Raw genomic sequence first — 8480 nt, 5'->3', positions numbered from 1 at the left:
CTCCTCCGGCAGGCTTTAAACTAGGCTCGTCGGGGGAAGGGGAAGATGAGGGGGCCTACAGTGACATGGGTACAGGGGGCCAGAGGCAGGGGGAGCTGCCTCTAGGGTAGGGCAGGGGGCCAGGGGCAGGGAAAACCTGCTGCGGCACAGGGGCGGGGTGCCAGGCACAGGGGGGGATGCTGGCAGGGGCATGATGCTGGGGCTCCCATGGCAATGTGAGGAGCTGGGCTCTAGTTCCCTGGGGGAAGACCAAGGTGCAGGTGAATTGTAGGAGGTTGGGGTGGTGTGCTGTGGGTGGCCAGCTTGGTAGGGGGAGGCCAAGAGAGATGGGCACTGTGGGATCAGGGAGGAGGGAGTGAGGGTCATGCTGCTAGGGGAAAGGTCAGGACTGGGGGCGGGCAGTGCCTTGGAGCAGGAGGCCTCCCAAAGCCAGGGATGGTGAGGGAGGAGGGGCTTGCAGGAGTGTGGCAGGGAGTGGGCACCAGCGTAACCTGGGCAGAGTGGGGTGACACAGGATGTTGTGCAGAGGCAAAGAAGGGGGGCTTGGTTACAGGAGGGGGACCCCGGCCTTGTTTGAGCTTCCTCTCCCCCTCGGGTGCTGAGCAGGCTGGGGGTGCAGACAGGGCTTCTGGGCTGGGGATTGGCTTTTTCCTGGACGGTACAGGAAAAAGCCAATCCTGGGTGGTACAGGCTGGGGCTGTGGGGAGGTGAAGCATGGGACAGGGCCATGCCTGGGTGCTGCTCCATGGGGAGCTGCACAGAGCCCAGGCCGCCTGACCAGCTGTTCCTCTGTTACCTCTCCCCAGTGCTAAAATTAGCCAGGTGGAAGGTGAGCACAGGCAGCGCATCCTTCAGCCTTACCTTGGCCTGGGCTGGAGTCTGAGAGGCCCCTCACCTCTGACTCCTTTGCCCTAGATCCTGAGAAACCAGTAGCAAATTCCTGAGGCTGACCTGGGCTTCCCCTTTCCCCCCACCCCTGTGCTGCATGTGGTGTGTAGTGATGGAAGGGGTGGAGGGTGTCTGGATGAGCAATGCCACAGTGCTGAGCAGGCACGTGGCAGCCTCCCCCCTCGTGGAGAGGGACCGTGGGTGGATTTAGCGTGTGAATCTGGGCTGGCACCAGGCACGATGCAGGCAGGAGCTGGGCAAGCTTTCTTTTCCCTGGAGCTGCTGGTGCTCCTCAGTCCCCACGTGCAGCCCCTCCTCTCCTCCTGCCTCTTATCCCCACCCAAAGCCCCTGGCTGCTGGCAGTGGATTCCATGGTGATGTGTGTGCTAGAAAGGGTCCTGGGCTCTCAAGGGTTGAGACACCTAGATGGGGTTGGGGTCTGCATGCCCACGTGTATACTGGAGCCCCTGTGTCACTGGCCTCTCTCATGGGACTTTGTGTCCAGCCCTGTGCTGGTGCCATGGGGTCTTCCCCAGCTGGCATCCTGTTGTAGTCTCCCAGGGGCAGTGCTTCATATATGGAGGCTGAAGGTTTAGACTTGGGGGGAGGGGAGGAGACCTCCGACCTTGATGAAGCCAATGGGAAACTCCCATTGAGAGCAGTGGGGCTAGGGTTTCCCCCTTGCTGTGAAAATGGGGCCAAACCCACCTCTGAGTCTGGACTCTGTGAACTAGGGAGATGCAGAGATGTGCAGGGGAGGAGGAGAAGGAAGCTCTGGGGCTGGTGGTGGGAGAGAGAAGGTCCTTTTGGGTTCAGCCCTGCCCTGGCTGGCAGGGGAAGGTTTGGGGACCTGCTAGAGCCTCTCCTCACAGCCACAGATGAGGGAGAGGCTGGTGTGGAGGGGCTCTGGTGGTTTGGATCCTAGACCAAGTACTAGCACACAGTAGGGATTCCTGACTGAGTTGGCCTAGCTGAGCTGCCAGCATTAGAGTGCTCTGCCTGGCTAGGTAGGAAGGCTGCAGGCTGAGCCAGCTGTGCCCAGCAGTGGGGAGATGTGCTGATGCCTCTGAAGCCTTGTCTCCTGGGGCTTGGGCAGTGCCACCTTGGTGATTCCCAGAGCTGGCAGCTTGGGGCATTGTTTAACCTGGCCTCAGAGTTTCAATTGACCCTCCCCAAACCAAATGCAGACATTGCAGGCTTGTGGGTTGGCAATGCTTTTGGGCTGATTTCCACCCCCATGGCTGTTTGATGGGATGCTGTGTTCTACCCCAGAGACAGCTGCATTTCAGAGGGAGGGGGAAGCTATCCCTTTGCTCTTATTGTAGCAGGCCTGTGAGGCTTTAAGACAATTCTTGGAGTATTATAGGCAGGTGGGAAACTGAGACACAGAGAGGGACACAGTCTTACACAGTGCCTTGGCAGCCAAGCTGAGGATAGAACCCAGGACTCCTGGCTGCCAGGCCCCTGCACTACCCACTGGCCATGCTGTCTTACCAGAGTGGGGCAGGCAAGGTGTAATCACATCCTTATTTTCTCAACAAGGGAGGGTGGGGCCACATCTAGCAAAGAGAGGGATTTCCTCTCTTCCACCCTCGAGCTCAAGCCCTCTCCCACCCTGGCAGCAGAGCCCTGGCTCTATTGTGCAAGGGCTTGCCTACGCTCTGACCCATGGAGGGGTGCAGCTGGGCGGCACTTTGATCCTGGGTTTGGCACCAGCCCTGCATCTGCGTTGGGTGGAAAGCACTGCAGCTGGGCACAGTGCTGCTCCCTGGAGCTGAAGCCTCCCATGCTGCCACCTGGAAGCCCCTGTGAGCTGGGCTTGCCACCCCCTCCCCTTTCTTTTTATTAGAAAGGTGGAGACGGGGGATGAGACACTGTGGGGGGAGGGGGCAGTTCCTATGGCTGTGCAGTGAGTGACAGCTAGTACCAGAGCCCAGGAATCCTGTGCACCATCCCCAGCCCTGCTGTAACCACAGCTGCCCTCCTCTAGAGAGCTGGGAACAGAACCCAGGAGTCCTGGCTTGAGCTGTCACCTACAAGATGACTCCCTGCTGGGTGCTGCATGTCTGTTTTATGTCAGGGCTTGGTACCTGATCACCTGTCCCAGCTGTGAGACTGGGACCAGGCCCAGTGCTTTGGGAGTAGGAATGACACCTGGGACACCTCCCCCTCACCCCTCTGCAGCCAGGGGTGGTAGGGCTGAGCCAGGAGGTGACTGCACCCCAGGACTTACTTGGGTTGATGGAATGCATTGACTATGCTTGGTACCAATCCCTTGGGGTGGCAGGGTCAGGTGTGTTGGCTGATGTCCTGCTGGCTCATTGCTACTGCCCTTTTTCAAGGGGTACAGGAGGGATTAACTCTGCAGCTTGCTGAGATCCCAGTGAGGGAGATGGGCAGGGGGCACTTGGTTGATGGCAGGATGCTGGCACATGACATAGTGGCACTGTCACATGGTTCCTTAGCCTGTCTCCCATCTGATGCTCAAGGGAGAGATGGTGGCCTTGGAGCTGACTCCCCTTCCTCCAGCCTGGCTGTTAGGGAGCTGCTTTCTGCCCCTCACCAGGGCCAGCTTATCTCGGCCACCTTCCCCTATGTTCTGCACTGTTTCCAGCACTGGGGCACACTGCAGTGGGCATCAGCCCATGCCCCTGCATTAGGTCTTGAGCTTTGCAGCTGTTTCTGAGCGTGAACCTGCCCTGTTCCTGTCCTTCCCATGGGAAGAATCCAGGGCCAAGGCTCCCTGTGAGAGAGAGTCTGGCATTGTGGGTAGGGGGGATTCAGGACAGCCATGATCAGTTCTTGGCTCTGGCATGGACTTCCTCTGTGTCCTTGGGTTGGTCACATCTCCTCTCCCTGCTCCAGTGCCTGCTCTCCCTGGCAATTTCAATGGGAATGTGTGCTTAAGGCAGCACACATGTGTACAAGGCTCCCAGCCTGATGGGCCCTGGACTGAGTGGGTTGCCTGGTTGGGAAGCATTGCAGAGACAGGGCTGCATTCTGGAGCCTGGGTGTGGGAATGCTGCTGCCTGGGTCTGCGTGCCTCTGCCTTGCAGGGTGCGTTAGTGTGTGTTTCTGGGCACTGGTGCCAGCGACCCCATTGGGCTGATATAGGGGAGCTGTGGGAGTGTGGGTAACTGCTCCAGCAAGGCCCATTAAGCAGATTATTACACTATTTCAGCCTGGCAATTACATGACAATGCCCCAAAAAAGCAGCGTTTCCAGGCGCCGTCTGGGCCTGGCTCCCTTCCAGGAGCACTTGGGGACCGATCAGCTGCTGCAGTGCTGAGATGCACACAGCCAAAAGGAGGAGGCAGAATTGCCCCTCCTTGGCTGTGTTGGCCTATGCTAGCTCCAGCAGGGACCTCCGGAGCCAACTGGGGCAGGAGAGGGAAGGGCTCCAGGTGCTGCAGAGCTGGCCTGCCTCCCCCATGCCCTGGGCTTTGGGCACAGGTTGGAGATCAGTAGGGGCCTGATCCAGCTGCCCCCTGAGCAACCCACCCAGAGGCCATGCTTTAACCCCTTTCTGGCCCCAGCAGGCACATCCCTTGGTGAGGGCTCCTGGCTGCATGGTGTGGTGAGTAGCAAGCAGGGAAGCAGCTAACAGCTCTCTGCACTGCATGGTCCTTAGTGTGAGCCAGGCATGCCTTGTGGCGGGAAATGCCATAGGCCGAAACAGGCATTGAAAGGGGGACCCCTTCCCATGGACCAGGTGGAGCTGGCTGCTCTCAGAGACAGGACAGGCTCCTTGGTTGAGGGACAGCTGGTCAGGCCCAGTGCAACAGGGACCCCCCCTAGGAGGTCCTAGACCAGGGCCGGGAAATTATTTTGGGTGGAGGTCCGCTTACTGAGTTTTGGGAAGCCATCGAGGGCCACATGACAGGCAGCTGGGGCAGATAAAAATTTTCGAAAATTAATATTTAGGGGCCCCACGGGCCAGATAGAATGGCCTGGTGGGCCACATTTTGCCCACCCCTGTGCTAGACCATGGCTGTAACAGTGCAGCCCAGGGGAGGGGGTGGGACTAGAGTGGAGTTTGTCACTCCTGGCCTCTATTCTTGGCTGTGTAACTTAGTGCATGAGCAACACCCATTTCCCTTCCACCCTGTGCCTCAGTTTCCTCTTCCCTTGCTCCAGCCATGAGCTCTTTGGGGCAGGCTGTCACTCACATCTGCAGTGCCTCTACAGCAGGACTGTGGGGCTCTGCCCCATGTATTACTGTAACATGCCTAGGAGTCACATTCTCATCCAGGAAGGGGTGGGGGGGCAGTGGGGTATGGGAACCCCAGTGGTTCCCTGTTTTAGCAAATGTGGGACTTGCTTGTGAGGGCCTGCAGGCCAGACTGCAGTTCTCCATGGGCCTGACCCATTGCTGTGGGTCTTGGGTGCCCTGGCTCATTGCAGATGGCTTGGGCAGGAGCGGAAGCCTGTGCCGGGCCCTCCCCCACTGCACTGGCACCCATGAAGGGGGCTGTTGGCTAGCAGAGAGCATGGTTGCCAAGGCCGTCTGTGCAGATGGGCCTGGCTCAGTAAACTGGCACAGACTTGTTCTAGGATTAACGAGCCCAAGCTCTGGTGGAGGCCATGGCTGCTATGAGTCCTCCTGCCATAGGAGCCTGGCGGGGAGAGCGGGCATTGTGCTGCTTGGGTGGCCTGGCTTAGCTGCTGCAAGGGAAGGTGTTGGCCTGTCTCCCTTGTGCTGCTTGGGGATCTGACCCCCTCTCTGCTAGGAGCTCCAGGCTCTGGCTTTGGCCCAGCGACCCCTGGATGGAGAGGTGGGGGGGCTGAGCAGAGCACAGCACAGCACTAGGCTTGTGCCCCTGGCACGAGACTGGGGCGGTGGGTGGGGGACTTGCTCTTCTGGGACACTGGGGAAAGCTTTCTAGGGCACTGATGTGCCCAGCTGGTAGATTGAAGATGGAGTTCATTGTTGGCATGTTGGAGCTTCTTGCTGGCTCTGGGGAGCTGGGGCAGTCAGACCTGAAGCCTCCTAAAGGCTTATGCTCAACACAGCAGGTGACCTCCCTGATCTACCAGCAACATTGAGGACTCTGCTGGCTCGGACTCCTTCCAGACAGCTCAGGGAAGCGTGGGCGGTTCCCTGGACCCTGGTCTATCACCCTGCCTTCCCAAGAGCTCCTACCAGGATGGAAACACTTGTGAGAACTCATGTTAGGGTGCGGGGGCCAGGGCTGTGGGAGGAGCTGCAAGAAATGCTTTGAATAAGCTGCATCAGGGCTCAGCATAGCTCTGGCAGGGCAGGCAGGCAGCCGCAGAACCCAGCCTGCCTTGCATGCTTGAGCATACCTGTTGGTGTGACCCCAGGCAAGGGCTCTGCCCTGCTGCCTTTCTGGGCCAGGGTGTGGCACATGGGCAGGCTGTAGTGCATGTTTGAGGGAGGTGTGGGGGAAACCTGCCCCACTCACGTTGCACCCACTGTGTAAACAAACAGGCTGCAGACTTGAGGGCTGGGCAGCTGGCACCCTTCCCCAGGTCCATCCCCTGGTCACGTGTACCAAGGGAACATATACCTGGCAGCTAAAAATGCACATGGGGAGGTAGAAGGGGCTGGTTTTCAGGACTCTTGGGTTCCACACCCAGCTCGGGAAAGGGAGTGCGGTCCAGGGAGGTGGTGGTAGCAACAGGGTGGATCTCAGGACACCTGGGTTCAAGTGATGTCAAGGCACCCAGGGCTTCTTCTTGGCTCTTGGACTTTATGGTACCATCTTCTCTGTGCCTGTCCCAGGCCCCAAGCTGGGTCCCTTGAGTTAGTTTATTCTTCCATTCACCCAGCAGCCTGCCAGCAGGTGGGTCCCTGGGCTCTGTGCCCCTGCTGCGTTGCTCAGGGCCTCTGCTTGTTTCTTTGCCTGCCTGGCAGTGTCAGGCCTGGCTATGCCTTTTGTCCCTCCTGGCCAAGTCCCCATGTGCATGAATGAGAGCTAGCCTCGGTGACAGGCCATGTGCCAGCTTGGCTGGGCAGCTGTGAAGCCTGGCAGTGAGTTTCCTCCTGACCCGTGCCATGACTGCCGGGTGCCTGCTGTCTCCCATCTCTATGACAGAAAGGGCAAATTCTTCCAGCTCCTCTTTGCTTAGTTAGTAAGCGTCATACCAGGCTTTGCACAGCTGCCACACAGGCATTACAGCCCTGCCTGCATACCTCTCTCCATGCTGGCTGCTGCAGGAGGCAGTCATCAATGATGCCAACTGAGGTGGCGCAGTCTGGTGGGTTGAGGCCCTGAGACTCCCTTTGATTGGCTGTAGCAGCACAGCTCAGGGATCAAAAGTAGGAGCTAGGACTCCTGCGCTCTTTTCCCAGCACCCCCTACTGATCTTCTGTGTGAGGATGGGGAGATCGTTCCCCCCGCCTCAGTTTCCCCTCCCAGCCTCTGCCTTGGTAGCTCAGGAGGGCAGGGACTGACCCTGTGTGACTCAGCACGAGAGGATCCTGGTTTTGGCTGAGCCCTGCTTATTACAGACAATGAAAATAGTGCCAGGGTGTTAGTTGTGCTGCTCCAACAGGGTTTTCCTGCCTCAGTTACCTCTATGTCCCTCCCTGCTGCCTCAAGCAGGGGCAGTGTTTGCCTTCACATCCTGTCCCGTGCACTGGGAGACAACAGTCATGCTTCACCCTAGAAGTGACCACATTTTGGCTCCTGTGTGGGAGAGGATCAGTGGCCCCTGCGTAGGGTCGTTGTTGGGGTTTTTGTTTTTTGTTTTTTTCCTTCCAGCCTTGTACCACACCATGCACCATGCTGTTAAATCTGGATGCTGTGCTCCACCTCAGAGGTGGAGGCATTTCAGCTTGGGAGTGGGGATCAGACGTTATCTTTCCCTGTTTGTGGCTATTTATTGTTCGGGGTTTCTAGCTCGGAGTGAAACCTCATCACATGGGTAAATGTATCCATGTCTCTCACTAATTACAGAGGTGTAGAATTGGCTCTCCCAGTCCCCCACCTTCCACTCGTCCCTCTTTGAAGTCGCTACCCTGCTCGGGCTCTGTGCCTGTCTGGCAGACATCCACGCTCCTGTCCTGCTGGCTTTTGATGTCTGGCGCTGCTGCTGCCGGGAGCACGAGCAGGGATTATAGTTGCAGACACGGAGGCAAAGCCAATGGGATTTGCCTTTGAGAGAAAGGACTTGGCTAATCTTGACAGGAACCTGAGGATCCCGCCCCCTCCCCCCCCCCAACAGTTCCCACTGAGGCAACGCCCCCCTCCATGCTGCCTGGGTGGAGTGCCTGCCAGAGTCCACAGGATGTCTTGTAAGCATGAGGGCTTAAACAGAGGTTGTGTTCCACCCCAGAGGTGGCTGCATTTCAATGCAAGGAAGGGATGGACAAGTACTGGAGTGGGGTAAGCAGTGTCCACCAAGAGCTTTAGGTGTTTCTATATAGGAATAGGGGTCAGTGAAGTTTACTGGAAGCTGGGGTGCTGCAGGAGTGGCCCCTAATCTGCAGGGATCCCTGGGTGATGCTTGGATCCAGATGTGGCTGAGGCATGGCTGCAGCTGGGGGCAGGGGAGGAGGGCACATCTGGCATCAACTACTTCCACCCTCCATAGAGAAGTGTCTGGATCAGCCCTGCAGCAGAGCA

The sequence above is a fragment of the Gavialis gangeticus genome, unplaced genomic scaffold (genome assembly GCF_001723915.1).
Source record: "Gavialis gangeticus isolate Ggan-Ray unplaced genomic scaffold, GavGan_comp1, whole genome shotgun sequence".
Lineage (NCBI taxonomy): Eukaryota > Metazoa > Chordata > Crocodylia > Gavialidae > Gavialis > Gavialis gangeticus.
The sequence above is the reverse complement of the archived record's forward strand: the minus strand, read 5'-3'. Positions refer to the sequence as shown.